This window comes from Rhineura floridana, chromosome 6, assembly GCF_030035675.1.
Source record: "Rhineura floridana isolate rRhiFlo1 chromosome 6, rRhiFlo1.hap2, whole genome shotgun sequence".
NCBI classification, from domain to species: Eukaryota; Metazoa; Chordata; class Lepidosauria; order Squamata; family Rhineuridae; genus Rhineura; species Rhineura floridana.
Window position 1 is genome coordinate 144,617,846 of NC_084485.1, and position 27,869 is coordinate 144,645,714.

A 27,869-nucleotide genomic window follows, 5' to 3' on the forward strand; every position below is an offset into this window, starting at 1 on the left:
CTCTCAGGTTTCATTTTAAAAAAAAAAAGTTCTAGGAGGTCTGGTTCAAAAAATATCCAACAGAATGTCAGCCGTCCCTGCCCCGCAACTTCTGTTACATGAGCTAATGGCCAGCTGTTTGAATCCTCGTCCCAGCTGTTTGAATCCTTGTCCTTTCAGGTTTTTAGCCAACAAGTGAACTCAGGGTTGTAATTGACGAGGGATTTATTGACCTCAAGGCAATAGCTAGAACCCATTGTAAGTACTGGATATACCTTTTTCTGCTTATCAGCACATCACCAGTTGAATACATTAATAGCTTTCAGCAGCAGCAAGAATGCCTGGCTTTTTTTCTGTGTGCATATACTGCACAGTAATTGAGGAGGAGATCTAGAACCGAAGATCACAGCAGGATCTTAGTAGGCATGCACAGTAAACAATTTCAGTTATTATTATAATAAAAGTGGACATACAGGGTTTTTTAATTACTTGCAAAGATAGCATATTATACATTTTATCTTTCAAATAATTTTTGAACAGAAATTTAAAGAGTGTATATGCATCTTATGATGTCATTACAGTGTGTTTTATTTTTGTAATTATAAGGAGTCAAACAAGTTTAAATTTTCCTTGGCTGTTGAAGAGGTCAGTTTGTCTAATTTATAGCCTGTTTTGAAAACCTTCCCAATATGAAACTTAGGAAAGTGTTAAAAACAGATAAAAAAACCATAACAGCTTCGATATGCCTGAGTAGGCTTGCCTAAATAAAAATGTTTTTAGCAGGTGCTGAAAAGAGAACAATGAAGGTGCCTGCCTAATGTCAATAGACAGGGAATTCCAAAGTGTAGTTCCTGCCACACTAATGGAATAATTTCTTACAAGAGCAGAACAAGTACTATATGGTACCCATAACATGGAAAAGCACACCTGGAATTTGGCCTGGTAGCAAATCGGCAACCAGCACAGATTTCAGAGCAGATGCATTATGTGCTGATAGGATCTCACTCTTGTCAGCAGTTGTGCTGCAGCATTCTGCACTAACTGCAGCGCCCGGGTCAGGTTGTGCTGCATGAAGATTTATGTGATCTTGGCTGACTGGTTGCCAGGATTCTTTTAATTTTGGTTTTTATTTAGGAACCCTGACTGGTTGTCAGATGCTAAGTTTTCTGCCTTACCCATAGGAATCTTGTTGTGGTTGGTATGGCATTGCATTTAGGAAGTCATCGTCTTTTGTTTTTGTTTTTCTATTTGCATTTTCTTTACTTCTGACCTCAGACCTTTAACATCCATAGAAGTAACAACAGAGGTTCCATGTGCTCAGCTCAACCACTGATGATGCACTTTGTTGGTTGCATGATGGTTTGTTCCTGCCTAATACTAGTAAAAGAGAATTCACATACTGGGAAGTGTGGCTACAATAGCTGTTATTCCCAAGCTACTTGTCATGGCCCCGTCAGAGGACTCCTCAGATGAGGATGACTCGGGAGTAACAGCAGCAGACCCAGGAGCAGCAGGAGACACGGAGGAGCCTCCTGAGAATCCAGCTCCTTCTGCCCCTCAGCTGCAGAGCACCCCAGGGACAGCAGAGGCCCTGCAGCCAGACACAGACAGTGAACAGGATACTCCCCCCTCACCTGCAGAACGTAGACAGCAGAAGGTCAGGCAGAAGAGAGGCAGGCCTGTCTCCTTAAGGCCCAAACGCTGAGGGCTCACACCTGCTGTCCATCCTGCTCTTTATAAGGTACACCTTGGCTGCAGCTTGTTGCTGACTGCAACGTCAGGCGTGGCTTGTGTGTTCCTAGTTTCCTGGCACCCTCTTTCGGACTGACCCCTTGGCACTTGATCCCGGACCTCTACTGACCTCACTTCTGGACTCCTGACTTGGCAAGTACGCTTTGGACAAGCCTGGCCCTTATCAGCTCCCCTCCTCCTAGACCTGGCAGATTTATGACCAGACTGCCGGCTAAGGACTTTGCTTCCCTGCCAACCACCCAGGAATTTCCAGCCCCCCCACCGGCACTGCTGACGCAGTGTAGAGCTGACACTACTGCCTGTGGAAGTAAACCAAATTATGTGTGTTTTCTCTGTGTCAGTACTGGAATTGAGTTGGCTGTCAAAGTAAGTAAGTGTATAGGAGCCCACGAGGTAGGCAGGAAAGGGTAGAGAATCTTCTTACTTATTTCTTAAGCCTCTTTCTGAAGTGAAGGGTCAAGTCTGTGAAGAAGGTTGGAGCAGCCAAAAGGTAGGGGCAGGGCATTCCAGGCAGGGAGTTGCCAATAGGGTTGCCAGGTGTCTGATTTTTGAGGTCCTCTCCAGGTCTCTGGGTGAGTCAGCTTAATCTTCAGACTCTCAGCTTTCCTTCTTTAAAAAAATTAAGTTTCTAGGTAGTCTGGCTCACAAGATACACATGAAAACGTCAGCCACCGCCGCCACCTCCGCAACTTCTGTGAAATGCTCTAACCCCATTGTAGCCAATAAGTGAAGTCAGGGTTGTGATTGAGAAGGGATTTCTGGGCCTCCAAGCAGTACCTAGACTCTATTGCAAAGGTAGAAAACTGTTTTTTTCTATTTATGTGAAAATCTCGTAAATTGAGTAAGTATATAGCTTTCATCAGTCTTTTTTTCTCTTGTGTCCAGGAGTCAAACAAGTTTAAATTTTCTTGGGCTGTTGAAGAGGGCAGTGTTTTGAAAACCTTCCCAATATGAAGCTTTAATCCAATACTTGCTTTTCTGGGAGTAAAGTTGCAGTGCTAATCCCACATACCTGGAATTGAATTCCACATACCCCATTGAATTCAGTAGGACTTACTTTTGAGTAGACATGGTTAGGATTGTGCTGTAAATTAATAGGACTTTTGAGTGAACATAGGAAAGGATTGTGTTGGTGTTGTAAATCTTTCTGCCCTTCTCCAATCCTATTTTTTAAAGCAATCAGGCATGGCTTATATAATAATCACTACTTTTATTGTGTAGGAAACTAATACTGATTTTCTTTATTTTTTAAAAAAAGTTCTGCAACGACCAACTCATTTTGAAAATAAACTATTATTTGGGGTCTATGTATTTTTACATCTTCAATGTGTGTATGGAGTCTTCCCAACCACCCTGTGAGGTAGGATTGCTGATTGGAAACCAAGGCCGCTCACAACAAGAAATAAATCCCTTTAAAATCCAGTAACCATAAAAACAAGTATAAACGGTTGAAAAACAGCTTAAAGTGGCATGATTCTGAATTGTGGGTTGAGTGAGTAGGGTATACAGAAAAGGGTAGATAATCTTCTTACTCTTACTCATTTCTCAGACCTCTTTTGGAAGTGAGGAGTCAAATCTGTAAAGAAATTTGAGCAGCCATGTTAAATGGTAGGGGCAGAGCATTCCAGGCAGGGGGTAGCCAACCCCGCTTGGATAGGGATATCTTTGCAGAGGATCCCTAGTCAAGCTTTACCAACAGCACAATCTAAACCATATCTACTCAGAAGTAAGTCCTATTGAATTCTATGGGGTTTAGTCCCTTCATAAGTGTATTTAGAATTGTGGCCTTCAGGGGCATCTATCTTGGTAGCATCCTGAGTGCTACTATCTAACATCTCCACAACACTAGGCTCCTTACTTCCTAAAATGGCCTTCTGGTGACTGGGCTGGCCTGAGGGCACTTAAATCCTTCTTGCCAGAATCACGTAGGCTAGATTAAATGTTCCCTACCCAGGCTGTATCTTTTAGCTAAGATTTCTATCTTAATTTCCAATCAGATAAATGTTTTTGTTTGAATTGTATGCTCCAAACAACTGTGGTTGATCCTTAATGTGTCCTGCTTAATGACATCACTATGGCCTGCACCTGTGACATCACTTGGGCCCACCTCTATGACATCACTATGGCCCACCTCTATGACATCACTATGGTCCATCCCCATGACATTACTATGATCTGCCCCTGTGGCATCACTAGGGCCCACCCCATGACATGACTAGGGCCTACCCCTGAAATCTCAGGGTTTGGGATGCTTCTGACCTGGCAACCCTATCCACCTTATGCATGAAAGCACATGACTTCTCCCAAAGAATAATGGGAACTATAATTTGTTAAGGGTGCTTGAAATGTGTAGCTATATGAGGGGGAAACCACAGTTTGTAGGATCCTTTGGGAGAAGTCATGTGCTTTAAATGTGCTTTGGAACTATTTCATGTGGAAACAGTTTCCCCAAAATTAATAATTGGTGGCGACTATCTGACCTGGATGAAAGTTTCCTTTCGTGTGTATACTGTTTTAGGAATGATGATTGTCTTCTGTGATGATTTTTGATTATGATGAAGAAGAAACAACCAGAGCTGCAGCTTTTGATCAGAAACCAGTTTTACCAGTGGACTCTTTTGAATGAATGGTGATTAATAACAGGCCAAGCCCTTCCTCTCGCAAAATGGATTGTTGACAGGTCTAATCATGACCCCCACCTTTATTTTCCTTCACTCTGTACTATGCCAAACAGGATGGTCTTATTCTTTGTTTATCTATCGCCTTCCTTTTTCCTTTGTTCTTCTTGATGTAGTGCTTACCTCATGCTTTTTTTAGAGCAAAGTAGGGGAACCTGTGGCTGTCTGGATGTTCTTGGACTCCAGCTCCCATCAGTCCCAGTACATGGTCAGTGGTCAGGGATGATGGGACTTCTGGGGCTTATTCTAGGACACACACTCTGGTTATGCACCCTGGTCTAGCATGCTGGGCCTTACTATTGCCCCTCATGAAAATGAGACCCTGGTTTAAGATAGTCCAGCAACATTTAGACGACCACAGGTTCCCCACTCCTCCTCTACAGCTAAATATGGAGGAACACTCCAGTATAGTTCTATGTGCTACCTACAAGAACACACACACTACCTCCAAATAGCAGCATACATGAGGCTCATTTCATCCTCAAAGTAATCCTGTGAGGAAAATCTAGGCTGTGGGATAGTGCCTTGGCTAGCGTAACACAGTATATGCCTGTGTCCTTGGTAAATTCTGTTATTCTGAAGATCTTTTTTTTTCTTAGAAAACACTATTCAACAAGTTTAAATTTATCCATATCATGAAAACCCTATCAATATATCCAAAAAAGATTCATAGGGTCACCATAAGTCGTAATCGTCTTGAAGGCTTATAACAACATGGCTAATAATGTGTACTGTGTACTCTTTGTCTCGCTGAAGTACATGAGACCACTGCTAGCCTACCATTAAACATACAAGGCACTAATTCATTCACTTGGGCCGTCTGAAATCTTTAGAGAACACTTTCCACATTGATTTGACATTTGCTGCAGAATCCCTGCATATTGCAAAGGAATTGAGGCTTATTCTAGAGCAGGGGTTTCCAAACTGTGGTCCATGGACCACTAGTAATCCACAAGCTTCATTCATGTGGTCTGTGGCTTGTCCATGGATTTGTGATTGATGATAGGAGCCGGCACATCCATCACATTAAATATTAATATTGATCTTTAATTGTATTTTTATTTCTCTTTTTATTTCTTATGTTGTATTTTACTATACTACTATTTGAATTCTGTGGAATTACAGTTATTACAACAGGCATAAAAACCAATAAGTGGTCTGCCAAGACTCTCAGCAATTTTCAAGTGGTCTATGGGGGGGAAAGTTTGGGAATCACTAGTCTAGAGCACATACACTGGTTATGCACTCTGGCCCAATCTGCTGGGCCTCGCTGTTGCTCCACATGAACTGAGAGCCTGCCTTAAAAACCCAACAGCCCCTTGCAACTCTACATTGCATGGGAAGATAGTTAATAGCTGATAAGCTGTGTCTCAGTGAAAGCTCTTACTGCTTGACTGGATTAACTTGAAAATGGTCAAAGTTCTCTCTCCACACCCACTTCACACACACAGCCAGGAAGGTCATTTTCCAAGCTAATTTGAGCAGTTTTACCAAGGACAGTTTTTCAAAGTGGTAACCCCCAAGCAAAGCAAAGGATATACATCTCTGTTGCTTTCTCCAGGGGGCTGTTTACCCTGCAAAGTCTGTGGGTGGGGACAAAACCCAAATCTCCATAAGGGACCCACTTGTCCAAATACTGATCTTGTCATAAACGTACCCCTCAGATAAGAATCTCCAGCATATCCTGCAACTTAATTGGGAAAAACAACAACTTATTATCACCTCTATGCCTTCTTGTATAGTTGCTCCTGTCAAGGTGCACTTTGCTTACTCCTATTTTGTAAGTGGCATCACTTAATTGTTGTGTGCCATAGAGTGGCTGCCATGACTCCCCTGATAAACAGAATACAGTAATACCTCAGTTAATGAAGTATGTACTTTCCTGGACATTACTTATTGAACAGAAACTTTGATTCCAGAGGTAGGAATAACATGGAAAGAATAGGGATAGGTTCCTACACTATAAAAAAAGAGCAGTTCAACATATTTCAGCAAACTTTTTATTCAAAACTAACAATACACATGTCTGAAATGAAACAACCAGGTCAAGTATGCCTTGCATACAGACCACTTGAAGACTTCTTCTCAAATGCATCCAGGGATGCCTGCCTTGCCTTTTTTCTTTGATCATGCAGCATGTTGTTATAGCAATCTAAAACTTTGAGCTCAGTTCTCCTCTCTATGCACTTGAGCAGGCAGGCAAGGGGCAGCCGCCGCCACCATATACTTGGTCTCTCTCTCTCTCTCCCTGGCATCCTCCCCTACACTCGAGCAGATGTGTCTGCAGTAAACTGCTTCTAGGGCACCTGAAGCAATGTTTACTGCAGAGGCGCTTGCCCCACCTGGCAAGGAGCAGAGCTTGGAAGATTACTTTTAAAAAGTAATAAATTACAGTTACATTTACATGGCCCCAAAAAGTAGTAATTACCATTACAATTACAATTGCTCTGAAAGTGACTGATTACTTTTCCTCCAAACTAATCACTGCAATTACATTTCAGTTACTTAAAAAAATGCCTACAAGGTGCTGGCCTTGGCTGCTGCACATATTAAGTAGCCTAAAACAACATTAAAAATAAACACACACATCCAGAGGTAGTAGAATAATTCTTTTTATTCATAAGATAGCAATGGTGGTCTCTCCGCTGGTAAGGGTGGTGGGGAGGGAGGCTGAGGCCACTACTCAGATCTTTGCACGTCAAACAAAGTGCAACCCCCCCCCACTCAGCCAGCCAGCATAATCTCTCACTTAGCCACCTCCCAGACCCTGCCCTGCCACCAACTAAGGGACACTCACTCAAGCAAACTGAGATGCAAAAAAGTTAAAATACTGCAAATGCAGCAAAGTAGCCAGGGAGGGTGGTGGAGGCCACTTTGTGTGCCAAGTGCAAACACATCATTCTCTCTCTCTCTCTCTCTCTCTCTCTCTCTCTCTCTCTCACACACACACACACACACACACACACACACACACACACACACACACACACACACACAGTCATCTTTCACCTCCACAGTTCTTGATCTCCATTCTGCTGCTGCCTCCTTCTCCTCCTTTATCCATGTTCTTGACCTCCGGATCCTTTTTCCCTCCACTCCATTCTTCACCACCACTATCTGTTTTTTTAAATAATTGTTTTCTCCACTTCACCCCGTCTCACTCTTTGCCTCCTCCCTCGTCGCCTCCTGTGCATCCACAGACCATGAGGAAAGAGCGACACTGCACAGAAGCCCAGTTTGAGGCACATGATTTTCATCCACAAATCAGAGGAGCAGAAGACCTCCCCTGCTCCCCCCCAAGTAATGCCCAAAAGTAATTCTGGAAACGTTACAATTACTCCACAAAAGTAGTGAAATTACTCCTATTACAATCAAAATGTAAAGGAATTACCCACTCGTTACTCAAAAAAGTAATGAATTACAAGTAATTCGTTGCTTGTAACTAGTTACTTCCAAGCTCTGGCAAGGAGTGCCATTCCAGCCACATGTGAGACACTGCCTGCAGCTGCCACAATCCAGTGGAAAAGGAGCCATATTCTGACTATGTGTGCACACACCCCATGTCCCCTGCACCCAAAAAAGCCTTTGTTAAAAGGAGCTTCTTTCCTGGAGGATTTGTTACCTGAGGTATTACTGTATTCATGGAATGTTGTGTAAATGAGCTTTTAGCCACATTCACTAACTATAGTTTCATGCACAGATTGTGATGTGTCTCCTGATTACACACTCTGCTCACCAAAACAAACCAAATCCTCTCTTACTTATAAGGGCAGGATGAACCAAACATAGTAGATTTGGAGGGAGTTGGTTTAGATTAATCTTAAGTCCCTACCACCCTTTCTTGCCACTCTGTTTCCCCACACCACTGCCACTGCCGTGCATGCACTCACGCACACACACACAAAAGGCTGGCTCATCCTATTTCTACCTTGGAATGATTACTTTTTTCAAGTCATTTTTCCTCCCACTGGAATAGCATCAATAATGGTACTAATTTTCCGGTGTATAACTCCTTTTGAATCACATTATCTGGTGAATAATTGATGTTTAATTGAAATTACAGAATCCTGACTAATACATTCAAACTTTCTCTTGGGCCCATGGTTCAAAACAAGTGCATTGCAATACGTTTGTAGGGTTTTTTTGGTCTTCAAAATATTGAACATGTTTTGAGTTTCCCAATCAGTGCCACTTTGTTGGTGCTGCTTACAATTGTAAGGAAACTCAAAGTGAGATGACATGAACTCATATTCTTTTTATTTACTGGACACTGGGAGAAAGGTAAAAAAGGTAAAGGTAAAAAAGAGGGGTGGTTGCTGGTTTTGGTATCAGACACATTGCTTGAAATGACCAGTTTTCATAGTCTAGGATCAGAACTGAAATGAACTCATAGCTCAATCACATCATGTTTGAGATGTAAAAAAATATTATTATTATTATTATTATTATTATTATTATTATTTATTAGTGCTGTGTCAAAAATGTCTCCTGCATTTTTGCAACCATTCTCCATCAATTCATTTTTTAAATTTTACTTAGAAGTTTTGAAAACATATATATTCATCAGCAATCTAAATGATACTTCTTTACCCCATTCCCCCCTACATAAATTTTTCCTCTTCCCACAGTACCATACATCTTTTATTTTCCATTGAAATACACAGTTATAGAGTCTAGAGAATGTTAACTTAGCCATAGTCTTTTAAAAGGAGTTGGTACTTAACCCGTTTTTTCATCTTTTGCAGAGAAGGATATGAAGGGCCACCAGTCCTCTTCAAAAGCCTCTTTGTTTTTTCTCTTTACTTTTGCTAATCTTAATTTGATAGTCAGTTTTTCTAATAGGGCAATTTCCCACACCTTTTGACACCATCTGTCCAACGTGAGACTTTCCAGAGTTTTCCAGACCCGTGCAATCACCGTTCTGGCAGCCACCAACAAGAAGCCAACCAATTTTTTATAATGTAAATTCTGATTTCCCTCTGTAAAAAGGTTTAGTAAAGCCAGTTCTGCTGCAAAGATTATTTTTTGTCCAGTTATTCTTTGAATTTCTGTATGTATGAGAGACCAAAATTTGGCTACTTTATCACATTCCCACCACATATGCATAAACCACGTTCCCCACATTCACGCCAGCAGGAGTGTTATGCCAAAAAGGCTCTTTACATCTGGAGGAAGCTTCAATAATCACCAGATGAGAAACCAGATATAAAACAACACCTTTATTGATTAATTACCAAACATCTTTTGCAAAAGAGAGAGAAGAATTTGGCTAACACCAGAATCCTAGTCTGAAAGCATAGCTACACAGATTACATTGATATATGGCTTCCAAGTCCTCCTAAAACAGCCCCTCCCATCTTGTTAGCAACACTTTCTCAGTGAATTTCATTGTCTCTGCATTGAGCTAGCTTTCTAAACTTGAGCGTTCTTCCGCTGTGTTCTTAACTCCTCCAGGCACAGCATATTCTAGCTTAGTCCCTATCTTCTTGGAAGGTGTCCCGTTACATTGGTAAACTAGCATTTTGAGCATCAAACAGCAACTAAGCATTTTGGCCTTCTCAGGCACTTTTAGTATCCACAGAGGAATTTTGCTTTTCTGCTTCTAAGTTAATTCAGGTTAATCCATTTTCTGCTGTGTCATATTAACACTACACATACTATAGTTCCCAAACTATATATCTCATTTATCACAATTCCCCCCTCAAAAAGCAATTTTAGGGTTGAAACTTTATTGCTTCTTGTTTCAACTCCCTAAATGCTTTTTCCATTAATTTAGTCCATTTTCAATCCTTTTAGCCCCTCCTTTGTCAGGGACTCATACAAAACAGTTGCTTTTACTCCAAATTCAGGGATCCATCGCCTGCAAAACCCTACTAGTCCCAAAAAGCTCTCAGTTCTTCTGGAGTTCTGGGGCTTGGCATATTACATATTGCTTCCCTTCTTTCAAGGCCCAAGACCCTTTTTCCCACAGACCAGAATATCATCCATCCTTCAGGAACTGTTGGATAAGGGGTTGGAGACCTTCTCGATCCTCGCACCTGAGGCAGGCTTATGTTGCATCACCCCCCTCAGAGCCATTTGATATGAAAAGCTACAACATTTAGGAATAGTGACTCTCATCAGGTTCCCTTCACAGGAAATGAAAGCTTGCAGTTTTGTTAAAATGTCCCTGCCCAGTAAGGCAACAGGACAATTTGGGGATACTAAAAATTCATGCTGTATATGTTCATCTCCAATTTTGACCAACTGAGGCCATGTGAAGTGAAGATTTTGCTTTATCCCATCAATGCCTTCCACCTTAACGTGGGAGCTTATTTGGTCAGGCTGTGCCCCTGGCAAAATCTTCTAAAATCTTCTTCATGCCCCATTCAAGCTGGCGAATTTCCCTGTATGATTATGCTGCAATACCACTGCTGCTTTTTGACATAGATGGCCTGCAATTTCTACCTTTACCAGTCCTTCTGGTATTTGAGTTACATCATACCAAAAAGGATCTGGGTAGTCCAATATCTTTGGGATTGTATGTCCCCAATCCACAAGCTTATTATGCACATGTGTATATATCTGCATGTGTGCTTCTAATTGACACTGAAAAACTAAGACTTTTTCTAACGAACAATGGAATTCACTGTGGGTGGGGGTGTATACACCAAGGAATAAAATAACATTTATGCAACAGCATTTAGCTCTGCCCTTGTTTTCCTTTGCACAAAACCTCTGGAACGCATCACCAGCCATACCATCAGGTGGGGGTATGTGAGAGTTGGAGTGGGAGTTATAGCTCTTGGCCTTGCACCTCCTAGAGTCCATTTAAACTCACATGGGGTTAGCCAAGCCGTACCACTCCCCCCTCTTTGAAATGTAGATGTATACATCCTTTCACAGTTCTACCCCCAGGCCCTGATGCTGACTTCCCTCTGGTATCTCTGTGCTATATGTGATGAAAACACATTCAAGGGCCAATTAGACAAAGATCCGAATTTTCTGGAAAACCAAAACCACCGCAATGGGGTGCATTATAAGGTTGAAACTTCCTTGATGTCCACATCCCAGCCTAACAGGGAAAGAGCTTATCTATGATCTGAGTGACTGCATGTTGATCATGTGTTATCTGACGTGTATCTTGTACTCCTGAATCATTGCACTATTCCTAACCATTGTTATGACAGAATGGAAAGTAAACAAATGGGCCCACAACTCTACACTGGTGAACTCCACATCTGAAATAGCCAAATTCTGTAAATCTCCTGTTACAAAATCACTCAGAGGAATTTGAAAAGCTAAAACAGCCATAACATATGAATTATGAAAGGAAAAATAGCAATGATCAACACATCCTTAAAGGACAATTCATAAAACATTACATTCAATGTTACAATGGAAATAAAACAAGTGTCAGGGTCTTGAATCATACTGCAGGGTGGCTTGTACAGAGTTCATCCTCTGGAAACCCAGCTGGTCATGTTCAGTGTAAGCTGTAACTGAACTGTCCTGGAATGATGAAAAAATAATCATTCCCTCCTCCCCCCGAGTGACTGTAACAAAATTTGCAAACTTGCACAACACGGGACATCTCGTCAGAAGAAATCAGGTTGATGGCCTAAGTAAACTTGCCAGTTTCCATGGCTGTGGAAGAATTAAGCAGGCCTCTATGCTGTTAGCACATGCTGGAGAATAGCACATCTGTTGCATAGCTATGTAAAGGCCCAAAGCGTTGGTACCAGCTTCATATCAAAATGCCTGCAATAAATCTCCTGTGTCTCACACAAAAGGAAAACGTTCCTTTGGGAGAAAATGCTTCAGCGCAGGAAAGAAAATATCTGCTCAAAAGTGGACAAAAACCAAAATATTGTGTTGCAACAGACAGACAACATGACTACACATTTTAAAGGCCTTCAAGTTTCTCTAGCCTCTGATACAGAGGTTGTCCATGAAAATAGCCACGAAAAGCAGCCTTTAGGAAGAAAAGGGGGGTTACTTTACAGCTTCTGCACAGACTGAAGAAAACAGCTTTATGAAACTTAATACAAGGAGAGAAAAACAATTTGCAGCTGCATTCTTACTTATGCTTTAAATCAGACAGTAAAAAAAGTCTTAATTTCTTAACACTATATAAAATTAAAACAAACATTATAGCATATGCTTCTGCTCCATCCTATAATAAAAAAGGCAAATTAAATAAAAAGGATTAGACTTCTTGATCATATACAAATGCATACAGAAGATATAATAAAATTATATCAGGCTGCATGGAGCTGCTTTGCTCTCTTGGCTGCTTGCCCACCAAGTGGGGGAAAGAAGGAGGGGTTATAGACACACACATACCCAGAGAACGAGCTGCAGTGTTAGAACTAAACCCCGTAGTGGATCAAAGGAAAAAAACTCTAACATTACTCTTTTTTCTTCTCCCTAAAAACAACTCACTAATTTACTCAAGACATTCCTTATCCATCACAAATAGTCACTGACTCTTGAACCTGTTTACTGTTTTTCTATGTATCTCAAAACCTTCTATCTACATCCTGTATGCCTCAATCTTAACAAACTATCCTTGTTCCTCCATAGGAACTGAGGTTCCTTCCACAGATCACCCTTCTCTTCTAACTCCAATCACTCTTTTTCTCTGCCTGAGCCAACTTACTCCTTGACTCCTGACTTTTCTTGCGTTCTTCCTCTAACAAATCTGACAAATCCTGACATGCATTATAAAATCCCCAAGCAGCTGCAGCACTTTTCTTTGATTTGGAAGGCCTGCACTCTTTGCAATATTCCGCATAGGCCTCAATCATGGTTTTCATAGGGTCATCCGTCTTAAAACAATCATCATCATCCCACACACCTTCCTTTCTTAATCAACCATTTCTCTATTTTCAGTAGGCATTCTATTGAACTCATAAAGCATTTTATTCTTTTGCCATAGCTTAGAAATCTCCAACACCAAAAGCCAAATACAAAGAATGAAGCAGTGCACACACAAACAACCAAACCTTGTTTCAAAATAAATTCAGGGATGAGCCACCTTCAAATGCCACATTCCCAAACCAAGTCACTCATGAGTAAAGCTGTTGTCACCAGCTTTTTCTCCCAGATTGACTCTCAAAAGAGAAAAACCAGAGGGGGGGTATCTCAAGAGACAGGAACTAGTTAAAAGTCTCTCCCAGCCAGAGCACTGAACATTCCCAGTGCAAAACCTGTTTCCACCTTTTCCAAGTACCTAGCCCCACTGGCTCAAAATACTTACAAGGCGTCGTTTCCCCAGGACTCTTCGAAGGGGAGGGAGATACAAGTGTTATCAAGGGCTTTCAAAATGGATGGGACCCAGTTTAGGGAACCCCTATAATAGCTTAATGAGTTAACCTTCTCTCCAGTCTCAATGTTGGCTAATTGGTGTGTCACAATCACAACCATCATTTGCCAAAGCTTTGTTGCCAAGGACAGAAGGGGAGGGGGATAACAATGTGCCAGGGAATTTTTATACCTTAACCTCTGGATTTACCACAGCATTTTAAAGAACATTTCCCCACTCACTTCAAAACAAGAGACAGCAAAACATAGTAAGAAAGGAAATCACACTCATTCCAGTTACATTCAGAACTTGGCTACATGTGCTCTTGGGAACCTGAGAGTGTGCATTTGCCACCCTCATGTCCCATGAAACACACCTTCTTGAGAGGAGGGGATCCCCTGCTAAAGACAAAACAAACGCTTTGCCCTGGAATGTGCTCAAATGGTGCATATATTCAACCCAAGAAATGCAGATCCAAAACAAAATAAAGCAAAGCCTAACTTTATTGAGAGAAAGAGCAAGAAAGCACCACAAAATTACTTGGGTGCGTGACAACATCTATCATTAACATCCTGACTCATTCATAACTTTAAAGTTAAGAAATCAAAGGACCCTATTACCATAAGAGGTGAAAGATAAGAGAGATTACCTATCCTATGCCCGGACTGGGCAGTTGAATACAGCCGAAGCTATGTGGAAGAGCTCTAATCCGAAACCAGGAAGAAATCTCTTGGTCTCAAGGCTTTACACATGTGTGTGGGAGCTCTGATGTTCCTCAACCTCCCTTCCTCTATCTCTCTTCAAGCCTTGGTTTTAAAATACTTTTTCCTCTCTCCCTCTCCTGCCAAGGAGGGCATGAAAGTCTGGCAAAAATCTCTTGTTCCTTTTCCTCTCTTCAAGCCTTGCTTTAAACAAACAAAGCAAATCTCTTCATACCAACTTAAAAGATTGCTAAACGCAAATTAAATTCTTTGAATCCTGTGCCAAACAAGGACATCAAACAAATAGTGGCATGGACAGCCGATTCACGCAGCAAGGAAAAACAACAACAACAACATATTTTAGGAAGTGACAATACAGGGAGGAAACTTTCCCTTCTACCATTCCCACAGACACTCAGGGAAACCTTCACACGTTCACACATTTGAGTACTCAGTTCATACACTTCTATTTAAACAAGATCATTCCCAATATCACTCTTATCTCCCAGGAAAATACTACATACCTTACACACACAGGAGCCTAACAACTGACTCCTATTCCAACCACATCTTGGGCTCAACCACCCCTCAGGCCATTCATTATTACAAAATTTAATCAAACTCCATTTAGTCATAAATGCATTTTTAAAATCTTTAAATTTTTTCAAAAAAACATGCTAACGGATTCTGCAGCTGTTCTTCTTGAGATGCCCCTGCTCCCATTTCACTTGGGTTTTTTCAACTGCCCTGTGATAGGTCAGTTCCCCTGGACTTTTCAGCAGGCCCTCATCTCACAAGTCCTGTGAAGTCACCCTACTCCCGATCCCACAAACAAATCTTTTACCGGGCTTTTCAGTAGGCCTCTGACTCTCACGACCACACACAGTCATTTACAGCTTCCCGTTACTCCCTAAGGTGTTGACTCTCTGGTTTCACTTATTGGAGCTCCGATATATACCATTGTGTCCTCTGCTCTTCGCTCTCTTAGCCCCAAGGCAGGTTCAAACAACCTGGAGCTCCCCTTGGCCTGCTAGAGGTGACACGGGGAACCAACGGGTTTAACCAGACGCTCCTGGCTGGCTGCGCCAAAATTGTTACGCCAAAAAGGCTCTTTACATCTGGAGGAAGCTTCAATAATCACCAGATGAGAAACCAGATATAAAACAACACCTTTATTGATTAATTACCAAACATCTTTTGCAAAAGAGAGAGAAGAATTCGGCTAACGCCAGAATCCTAGTCTGAAAGCATAGCTACACAGATTACATTGATATATGGCTTCCAAGTCCTCCTAAAACAGCCCCTCCCATCTTGTTAGCAACACTTTCTCAGTGAATTTCATTGTCTCTGCATTGAGCTAGCTTTCTAACCTTGAGCGTTCTTCCGCTGTGTTCTTAACTCCTCCAGGCACAGCATATTCTAGCTTAGTCCCTATCTTCTTGGAAGGTGTCCCATTACATTGGTAAGCTACCATTTTGAGCATCAAACAGCAACTAAGCATTTTGGCCTTCTCAGGCACTTTTAGTATCCACAGAGGAATTTTGCTTTTCTGCTTCTAAGTTAATTCAGGTTAATCCATTTTCTGCTGTGTCATATTAACACTACACATACTATAGTTCCCAAACTATATATCTCATTTATCACAGGAGGGGTCCCCCGAGTTAGTGATTCGTGCTAAACGTGCAGGAGTCATGTACCATTTTTGAACAATTTTTAAAGCTGTTTCCCTGAAAGATGAGGCCACTGATTTAAATGGGAATTTTAACCACATGCCCGTCCAGATCTCATTTTCAATTTTATAACTCAATTCAGTTTCCCATATTTCTTTAAGTATTTGGTTACTGCCCATATCCTTTCCCAGTAAAAACTTGTATAAGGAGGAGACTAGACCTTTTCCAGTATTGCCTGGATTCAATATTAATTTTTCTCCCTGAGTTAGTTCTTTTGTTCCGAGTTATAATGTAATTTTTCCTTATAAATGTACTGATTTGGTACCATGTCAACCAAGAAATGCCCATATCCTTCAACCTCCTGTGCCAGGTATCTTGAGGTATGGGATTGTTATTCACGTGAAAATCATTTAATCTAAAAATATCATTTTTAATTAACTCATTATCATTCTCCATCAATTTATAAGAAAATAATTTGCATTTGAAAATTATGAAAGGGGAGAGCGATTTTCAGTAACATTTCTTCACGGGGGATAGGGGGTAGGATTTTTGTCAAAGTGTCCAAGGGTGTTTGTGTATGAGTGCCATTTCTTTCATTCTACAAATCATTTCTCTGGTGGCCTGCACTCTGAAGCCTTCCTGGGTGCTTTCATTACTAGAAAACCTTACAATGTCCTCAGCTGGGCTTTCCTGTGACTATGAGAAGGTTGGGAGGTTGCCTACTGTGCACCTGAATGCTGTTCATTGTTTTTATTTTAAGTGACATCTGTTTGCTTTTGGAGAAATCAATGTGGATTTTTAAAAAATAAGATGAAAATGAAATCTAGAACAGGAACCTATCTCTGGGTTACTGCATGCAGCCTTCCTGGCTTCCTGTGCTTCAATTAAAGGTCAGGGGAAGTTGTCATGATGTAACTTCTTCCATGAGCCTTTTTCCAGATTGGGAAGTATAGCTGGGGAGGTTGCAAAATGCTGATGAAATGTTTAATTGATTTTAAAAACAACAACAACATATGACTCGCATGGTCTCCTCACAACAATACTTTCTCAACCCCATACCCACCAAAATTCTAAAGAAATTCTTTTTAAAAGTATAAAGTGTTCTGAAAAACAGGCCAAAAGGGGGGGGGATCACAGCAAGGTGACTTAACTATGCTAGTACCTTTCTAAAACATATCTATATGACAAGATCAGTTTGTTATCCATGCTGAACTGATGGAAGCATTGCACCCTTAATATTGCAATTTTTGCTTGTATAGAAAGTACACTAAAATAATCTATACTATACCAAACTCGAAGGAGTGATTCAGTCTGTCTCCTGCTCATGGCAATGCTTTTGCAGAGTTCTTCAAATGGACACAGCTCTGGGCAAGATGATTGGAGAGGTGGCAGTGAAGAAGATAGTGGTGAACCGTCCCAGGTTAGTCTATACAATATTGGACGTGCTATACATAAGCCCTACAGAATTGACCTTGTGCTTCATCTTGTGTCACATTTATTGAAGCACATTGAAAAGCAGGTATTCATATTCCTAACCAAAGAAGGCAGTAAGCAAGGACTGAGGAAATTTGGATAAGCCTTGGTTGGCGTAGAAAAGATCAGCCCACTTTATTGGAGAAGTCTGGCTTTTTCAGTTAGTGTATGAGGAATCTCAAGAGAAACTGATATATGATAAAAGGTCACAGAAAGAAGAACAAATTTAAGGGTAAAGAATGAGTGATTTCTAAAATGAAAACGGTTAGACAGGTCCCTCTGTGCTGAACAGATGAGAAGAAGCAAAAGAATAAGTTATTAAATTATGGCTCAGCTGTGATGTAGCAATCTCGAAGTGAGTTCACTTTCACATGGGTTAATGAGATGATGTGCAAAGAATTGCAGCTCTGCCAAAATGGTCAATGCAGTGAGTAATGACACCACCGGAAGAACGTTGAGTAACAGTGCAAACATGCAATCAGTGCATGTAAAATAAGGAACAGTGATTTGCTTTTGACACACCTTTGAAAATGAAATGGAATTGCAAAATGAAAACTCTGCATAGGTATTTACAGCCTAATTGCTTACTAGAATTCCATAGAGTTTACCCCCAAGTATGTGAGAACAGGATTGGAGGCCTGGTGAGGCCAGCTTTGATTTGATTTGATTTGGATCCATGAAACGCCCATCATTGTGCCAACAGGGATCTATCTATAACAGAGGAAGGGCCTGTATAGAGCATTGCATGCCATGGTGCACTGTCAAAGGTGGCATGCAGCTTTTTGCCCCCACCATAGAGTTGCACCAGGAACAGCTCTTTATTTTGTCCCATAGGCAGTCATGCACTTGCATCGGAGAAATAAACAGTACATTTTGAGAAAGCCAAGAGGTAGTGCTTTCTGCTACTGGTGACCTCAGAGTTTGAAGGATGGAGTAGCTTCCTTTTTCTCACCCCCACCTATGTCTCAAATGAGAGCAAGTTTACTTTTTCCAATTAACTATATAGGGTCATGTATCTGTATCTATATCTATAACTGCATAGCTCCACCCCTTCATCTGCATTGTCTTGGCCTGGGTTCTTTTTCCTTTCTTTTTTCTAATGCTAGAGCAGTCACCCATTTTATTTCTATTATGCATTATTATTTTTACCACATATTTTCTGTTGCGTATTATTTTATACTATCTGTATTAAATCTACCTGGTTTCCTTCTCTTTCACATTCTGGTTATCTTTCTCCCCATTTTTTCCTCTCCTTCTTTTTCCTTCTTTTTCTCCAAGAGGTGGTTCTGCCGTGTCCCACTTGGGGTAAGGTTGCTACCCAGTTTTGTCTCAATGTGCCAGAATATGCTGGAACTAAACAACAGCAGATCAAGCATGAATTATTAGATCTTATGATGGATATAGGACAGCAGAATGCTAAGGGCATTAAATAAAGCCTCCTAAGGACAATGTAATTGAGCATGTGAAAGTTGATGGACTTCAAGATATGTACCAGGAACTGGAAGATCTGCAGAAATATGTCCCTCTTCCTTTGCTTTTCGACATGGAAACTTCACTGCACATTTAATTACCAATGGGGGTGGGGGGGAAATCATCTCCAAGGGCAATACTGCCTGCTGATATCACAAAAATCCAGTCCTGCCACATGGCTGAGAGGCAGTTACTTACTGCAAGTATAATCAGGTCATTATCACCATGGTTCTGAGTGTTAACTGAGTGAAAACTGTAGGCATTTTCCTCATTAATGCCAAATGTTAAGAGTTTATTTCTGGGAATTGAAAACACTGCTGCCCAAGACAACCTGTGCTTTGATAATCTTTGGAAACAACCCACTTGGGACTAGCCTGCCTGTCTTACATCAGGCTGTTTTATGCATATTTTTGGCACTTAGGGGTGCTGGACAAGAGGTAGGATCTTAAACAAGTTTGTTTTTGATTGCTTGGCAAGAAAAGCAAGGCTTTACATTTCCCCCCTCTGTGCTTTCTGTGCCTTCTCCAGTTTACTGTCCAGAATCCCAGGACTGGGGATGTAGGAGACAATGCTCCCTGTTTCCTCCCCAGCTTCAGACTTACCCTGGCCTGCTGTCTCGCTTATTAAGCTCATGCCTCAAGACAGCAATCAGGCTTGAAGCACCTTCTCCTCCCAGAATGAAGAGGGTCAGCCTCATCTTCAGCCTTTAATAGGGCTTCTGTTAATCGAGGTGCTCACTATTTGTGACCCTCCCCCACCAAGCCAAACAGTGCCAATCAACCATGTATAGAGCCCAAGAAAAGTTGCAATTTAAACACATGTGCCATACAGGACTAATGGAAGGTAGAGAAACTTTGTAGTTGGCTACCAGTAGGCTTCAACATACTTCACTCCTGAAGTCCTAACGTGAAGTAGGGAGTGACCCTAATGTCTGGGTCACACATGCATGTTCATCACTTGGGAAATGCAATACCAAGTGATGACCTGCAAGTGCAAATGAGCAACCCACCACACTTAGAGCGTTACAGATAGAATTTCTATAGAAACTCACATCGCCTCATATATGTGACTGACTCAGGTCACAGACTCAGCCACTAGCTAGCTAAGTCTACCATTAATAGTCGCAGAGAAACTGAGCAACACAAAATTCCAGAAAGGGAGGGCCAAATACAAAAATGCATCACAGATGGTGAGCTTCCATTTATCTGAGTCCAATTCCTCTTTGTTCTCTTTGTACTGTTGGTTAATCCAATCCTAGCTAACCCCATGATTCTTTACATAACAGCATTTATTTATTTATTTATTTATTTTCAACTTCTTGCTTATAACCACCAAAAGCAACAACAGAAAAGGAAGTGGAAATTGCTGCAGTTGGTGTGTTCATTTGTGGTCAGAAATGGAAATCAGTAGAGGGAGTACAATCAGTTTTAGTTCTTGTTGTTTTCTTCAAGTCTGCAAATGATATGTCATTAACTACACTTTTTTACATTTTTGATGCTTCCTTTACATTGAAATGAATCTAAGTTATGTAAATAGGTACATAATTTACGTAATGCACATTAAATAGCAGACAGCAAGAAATATAAAGGGATAATTGGCAGAAATCAAACTGCAATGGAACAGAAACAGTGCTGATTGTGGTAAATTCAGGTTCCCAGCCCCTTCTCATGCTCACTAAATGCATGACTAGTTGTGTTTGTGGTTGCTTGCATGGCCCTGTTCCACCCCTTTATGGATGAGGGACCAGGACCATCCCAAGGTATTTTGCTGCCTGAGGCCATGAACAAGATGACACTTTCCATTTCATGTTCAAAAGTACCCCAGACTGGCTGTTGAATCTCTTGAACCTCCTCCACTGTACCTGAAAGCAATTTGAAATGGAAATGGGCTGCCTTCAAGTCAATCCCGACTTATGGCTACCCTATGAATAGGGTTTTTATGGTAAGCGGCATTCAGAGGGGGTTTACCATTGCCTCCCTCTGAGGTTAGTCCTCTCCAGCTGGCTAGGGCCTGCTCAGCTTGCCACAGCTGCACAAGCCAGCCCCTTCCTTGTCCGCAACTGGCCAGCTGGGGGGCAACTGGGCTCCTTGGGACGATGCAGCTTGCCCACAGCTGCACAGGTGGCAAGGCGCGTAACCCCTGAGCCACTCACTGTGGGGGTGATCTTTAGGTGGCCCTTGACACCCAGGAGACACGAGCAGTGATTTGAACTCACAGACTCTGGCCTCCCAGGCAGGCTCTCCTCCCCACTGTGCTATACCAGCAGTTTAGGGGATGGAAAATGGGCTGCATGGCATAGCTCTTCACTGCCCCTGAGCATCTGTTGGCTCAGGCAGCTGCCTCACTTTGCCTAATGGCAGGGCCAGCCCTGATTTAGATGTGACCACTCTCATTATAACATATTACCCCTGAACTTTTAAAAAAAGTGGTGGGGGAGATTGGTCATTATGTGTACAGACATGTTCTTGCAAGTCCCCTGAGGCCTGCACAGGAGAACTTACTGGTGGAATGTGCCACAATGCTGGTAAAGTGAGATCCTTTGCTCCCCTCACCAACCTCTTATCACAAACTTCCAACATTTCCCCCCCAAATACAACTTCATCCTCCCTCATCTACGTCCTAATAAGTAAATGGCAATTGTCATTTATATTTAATTATCTTGAATGGACTATCTAAATGAAGGATGAATATGAATATGCAAAAGCAGATCATGTAATGATTATGCTAATGAACACCCTTCCCTTATTTGGTTACCTTAGATGTTTCAAGCTGTAATGAGAATGAATGGGAAGAATAAATATGATCACATAAATCTTCATTATGAAACATCATGTGTTCACAGTGCATTAAAGACAAAAGGTACTCTGGCATGAAAAAGGGAGAAAACATAAGACCAAAGATCCAGCTAGTCCAGCATTCTGTTTCTAGGAGTGGTCAGACAAATGCCTCTGAGAAGTTGTAAAACAGGGCAGAAAGGTTCTGGGAAACATACTGTATATCTGGCTATCCTCTCTGTGTTGGAAACAGAGAGCTGGGTTAGATTGATCTTTGGTCTGATCCAACAAGGCTATTCATATGTTTTTGCTGCAAGAGCTCAATGTGAATTGAAATAGGCCTATTTTACCAAAGCAGATAATTTTGGATCAAATTCTACTGCACACCAGTTTCCTATTAAAGTCCATTTTCATCTTTGCTTTTCAGTTGTTATTTACAGGTAGTAGTAACAATGAACTTTACAGGCATTTGTTTGTGAATCAATAAATACTCTTTTAACACCTCAAAGACAAGCAGATTTATTGTGGCATGAACTGTGCAAGAAAAATCAGTCATTGTATTCAAACATAATAGTAAACTATGGTTTAATGCTACATGAGTGAGCCTCAGATTTGTGGAATCCTCCCTCCCCTCCTGTACTTCGGCCATAAACATTTACTTCTATTGTCAACTAGCCATGGTTGGTTATTGTGTCTGAACTAGGACAAACTCTGAATAAATTTAACTATGGTTGTCCAAACAAGTCAACTTCAAAGTGTAATTTCTAATCCTCACTTGTTTAAATAAACCATAGTTAAAAGTCACCAGACTAAGGACAAATTGTGGTTAATTAAAGAGCCAGTGCTGTGTAATGGTTAGAGTGTTGGACTATGACTGAGAGATCAGGCTTCGAATCCACACTCAGCCATGAAGCTTACTTGATGAACCTTGGGCCAGACACTGTCTCTCAGCCTAACGTACCTCACAGGGTTATTGTGAGGATAAAATGAAGAGGGGAGAACCATGTGCACTACTTTAAGCTCCTTGGAGAAGAGGTGGTGTATAAATATAATAAATAAATTGGAAATGGAACCAAATGCTTCCAACCTCATAGCCATGCTGGAGGAGGATGGTGGGGAGTGGGGGAGCAGACGTGTGCTTGTCATACCAAACTATGGTTTAACATTATTTCCAAATCAGGCCATTGACACTTTCCTTATATTTCAGGAGGAAATACTTCTGATTAAGTGTCTGTACAGTAGCTATTGTCTTAACATCTATTGTCATCTATTGCCACAGAGTTGTTTTCTGGAGTGCAGTGATTTTCAAAATGTGTTCAGAGAGGCCTGGCATTCTTCAAAAGCTTGTCTGATGTTCTGTCACGACAAAGAAGAGAAACATGAACGATATCACTACTGCTTTCTCCCTGCTATTCGCAGAAGTCACTGCAACATGCAGGATTCCAGGGCAAATATCTGGGTATTCTTCAGCATGCAAATTGCGACAGTGCCCTGAAAGTAAAACATTGAAAACGAATGATCTATTGCAAGCACTTGTTTGTAGTGTCATCTTTGCAATCAGCCCTTCTAAGTAGTTTATTTTCTTGCATTTAGGAACCTCCAGCAGGGTCAATGGAGAAACATGCAGAGGGGTGGAGGTGGACACCAGGCACTAGTTTTCCATCTTGCATCTGACTCCATTTGTCAAGAATGAAATTCCTTTGTTTAGGAAGACTTTTCATCTCAGGAAAACTCCCTTTGCCTTTTTGCATATATTTCAATGAACATTAAAGAGAAATTAAAGTTAGAATTTTTAAGACCAATTTTCACAGTATGAAGATTTGAAAGAACAGAAATGCAAATATATGACCAGAAATTATTAGCATTTAATAGTTATTTCATAGGACTTTTCAATGTACAAAATGCTTTATAATGCTTAACTTGTTCGATCAAAAATATTAATTTTATGTTGGAATGGTGTGAAGGTGTTTGCTTGTTTCTGCAAAGATTCGAGTACCCAAAATCTGAATTTAATGCCTCAAATCTTGATGTTGTGGGAATCATTCTGTATTACTTGAGCCACTATTAGTGATCTCTCTCACACACACGCATACACAAGTGAGGGTAGAAACACACTCACTGCTCTGTCAGTTCCAGTGCATCTCCACCTCTCTCTTCTGAAAATGGGGGCACACAATGGCAGTCAAACCCTGTGCCTTTTTACAGTAAAACCTGGTGGGATCAGCTTGTGTGTGTGTTAAATTCAGCTTCAAAGAGATTTCACACCTGATTGGCAGATCAACCTATTCCTCCTCCAGGTATGGCTAATGGAAATGCTTTGGTCTGGAGACTAGTGTGTTTACAGCCTGAATTTCTGTTAGTTGTTTCCAAATATGAAATGTTATAATAAATAAAGAAAATTTTCAAAAATCAAACTGTAGGTCTTGCAGCTAGAGAATGTACATTTCACTATGGAATGTGGATCTTGTTTTGAAATACAGACACACACACACACACACACACACTTCTTTGGTAGATTTGTGAAGGAGAAGTATTCTACTGGAAACATATTTTCACACCCTGTAGACTCTTAGGTTTTGCAATATACACAACCATTTCAATAATCAGAAATTCAAAAACTGTTATTGGCATAAAATGAAACCTTGTAACATCCAATGGGACTGTTTCTGCCAGCTAAAGAGGCTGGCACAGGTATCTAGGGGTCATAATTGAGGATAAAAAATGGAGGTGAAGCCATTTACCTGTAGTCAACTTCCCAGGTTTCAGGCCACCATAGCATTTACTGATTGATTCATACCGTTGCCAGAAACTGTTCAGCCTGTATTTTTTTAGTTTTCTTGACTGCATCAAAATAAGGATTTAATATAGTCTTAAGACGTAATGGATAGTAAAAGAAGGGGATCCAGGGGATCACCTTTAAGCACACATCCATTTCCACAAAGGCTGCCTTGTCCCCTCTGAAAAATGTCACCTATAAAGGCTGCAATACCATGCCCACTCTTCTGAGAGTATGCCTCTATGAATCCAGTGGGAGTTACTTTTCAGTAGCTATGTAGAGGGTTGCACTGCAAATAATTTGAATTTATGCACCATAGAAATCAGTGGGAGAAGTTAATCCTGGCTTAACATAATTCCCATTGATTTCAGTGGGAACTAAGTCCACTTAAAGAAATCTGGGTCCAAGCAATTGAAATGGGTGTTTAACATTATTGACTTAAAATTATATTACAAGACTTAAAATTCAAAGGTATAATTCAGCCAAAGTTAAGCAATTGGAAATCCCATTGAGTTCAGTGGGAAGGTCTTGGGCATACATAGAACTTTTCCCGCTGAAATGAAATGGTTCTTTCAAATGCTGAAATTTGAATGCCTCACTTTCATCATGTTCTTTTAAATATTTCTAAGGGTCAGTTTTCAAAGTAAAACCTAAAATGTTGAAGAAGTATCGAATACAAGCGATTTCTCAGAAGAAAAAAATGATAAATTTTCCCAACATTTTATTTTCAAACTTCTCCTGAACTGTTGAAGAATTTCAGCCCCTCATTGAAGTGATTCCCTAATTGTATTGCCCATGGGTAGCTTGAAGAATTTTGGACACAACTGTCAATCCAGTTTTAATATTGTTCAATATAATGAGCCAATGTGATGTAGTGGTTAGAGTGTTGAACTTGTACCTGATAGACCAGGGTTCAAATCCCCACTCTGGGTGACATTGGGCCAGTCACTGGTCACATCCACACCATACACATTTATACCACTTTAACAGTCATGGCTTCCTCCCAAGAATCCTGGTAATTGTAGTTTACCGCTTACAGAGCTACAATTCCCAGAATTATTTGGAGGAAGCCATGTGCTTTCAATGTATGAGATGGATGTGACCACTGTCTCTCAGCCTAACCTACCTCACAGGGTTGTGACAATAGAATGAGTGACAAGTGTGTACATCACCCTGACCTCCTTGGAGTAAAAGTAGGATATAAATGTGATAGTAAACAAACACATGATTAAATATTGTTGAAGGAGGCAATGCATTTGTTCTAGGGCTAAACAAAAATGCTTTCCTGCCTGCCCCCCCAAAACAAAACAAAAACTCCTAACTATATGTGGGCAGTAAGTAGTGGTGATGGTGATGCTCACACCAAATAATTTTTATTTATTTATTTATTTATTTATTTAAAATATTTCTATCCAGCCATTCTACCCCATAATAAGGCACTCAGGGCGGCTTACAAAAATAAAATCAAACACGTACATAATAAAATTGTGAACAGTAAAATCACAAAAACATTAAAATAAATTAAAATACATAAAATACAATTAAAATGCATAAAATACTATATATATATATACATATTAACTAATCTTGCAGTTTAAGAACATACCTATAGCCCACAGATATTTCTATCAAACTTTAAAAAGCAGGGAAATTGGGCAGCTATAGTGAATGCACCAGGCAAGCAGGTGACCTGACCTCCTCTCTGAGATATTGTACTGCCCTACAAAATTGTCAAAATGCAAACACACTTTGGGTTGGTCTTTCACAGTCCAATCCACTTGCTGTGTAGCTTGGAAGGATTTGGTAACATGTGCCTCTGAGCATATGGTGAGTGGTGGCAACACCTGCCATCTCCAAACATAGAGAATTATATTTTTATATGTTTGTTGGTGTTCTTCTTACTTGGCCTGTGTTACTAATGTTTCTATAGAGAATCTAAACTAGAAATTTTATTTCCCTCATTATTCATCCTAGAAATCTATTTTTATTCATTTCAAAGCCTTTTATTGGTCAGTGTCATATGATGGTGAAGATAGCCTTTTGTGTTTCAAATGGGAAGTTATGTTCTATTTCTATTTTGGGTGCATTGACAGCTGAATCTGAAACTGCAGTTTGATGTAAAATCAGACTGATTACAATATGTTGCTACTTAAGCAATGACTCTGGCTGTTTGAAAAAAGAGGGTGCATGTTTTCAGCCTGCTATGTTTAGACCACTTTATTTAAGGCAAGGTGGGCACAGTCAATTAAAAACATAGAGCACACCTAGAATTTTGCTAGAATATATTTCACCTCCCACTGTTTTATCTTGTGCAAATTGAGACACTCCTGAGGTCCACTGGAGACTGTTCTGCAGAAGTCAGTGTCATTGTTTCATAATTATGTTTGGAGGTTTTTTTTAGTGTAAATTTTGCAAAATGTGGCTGTACTTCACATATTCACAGAAATAGAAACAAAAGAAAATGTTTTTGAGGAGGAGGGAGGGGAGGAAATGCAGAGGGGAGGACTGGGATGGGAGCAGGCAGGAGGGGGAGGGGTGGAGGACAGGTTTCATCATTTGCATGTTTATTGAATTCAGTGCGATTTACTCCCATGCAATCATGCTTAGGATAGGTAAAACTTACCAGGGGGGTGGGAGGGAGGGCTGGAGTGGGCAGGGGAGGAGAAAGGGAGAGGAGAGGGGGAAAGCAGGCCTGATCATTTGCATGATTATTGAGTTCAATGATATTTACTTCCGTGCAATCATGCTTAAGATAGGTAAAACTGACCATGAGGAGGAGGAAGGGGAGGGGGAAGGGGAAGGAGGGGATTGGAGAGGGATGGGGATGGGGAGTGAGGGGCAAAGGAAGGGGGAAGGAAGGGGCAAGAGGGAAGGAATAGGAGAGAGGAGAAGGGAGGGTGGGTTTGATCATTTGCATACTTTTTGAGTTCAATGGGTTTTATTTCTGTGCAATCATGTTTGAAAATGGAAATGGACTGCCTTCAAGTTGATCTGGACTTATGTTGACCCTGTGAATAGGGTTTTCATGGTTAACGGTATTCAGAGGTGGTTTTCCATTGTCTTTGTCTGAGGCTGAGAGGCAGTGATTGGCCCAAGGTCACCCAGTGGGCTTCATGGCTGTGTGAGGATTTGAACCCTGGTCTCCCAGGTCATAGTCCAACACTGACCTGGGGGAGGGGCAGGGAGGAGAGGGGGAGGAGATTGGGTGGGTAGGCACTGGGCAGAAGAAAAGCCCCTTTCCTTTCCAAAAGGAAAACATTGTGAACAGTATTATTGCTTTTCAGAGTTTCCCCTACCTTTTTATTCTACA

General features: G+C 41.0%; 1 protein-coding gene across 2 annotated transcripts in view; it reads left to right on the plus strand.

Moving 5' to 3' along the window:
* BRINP3 (BMP/retinoic acid inducible neural specific 3) overlaps positions 1-27,869 on the plus strand; it is a 360,329-nt gene that overhangs the window by 231,631 nt on the left and 100,829 nt on the right. The gene's annotated exons all lie outside the window — the stretch shown is intronic.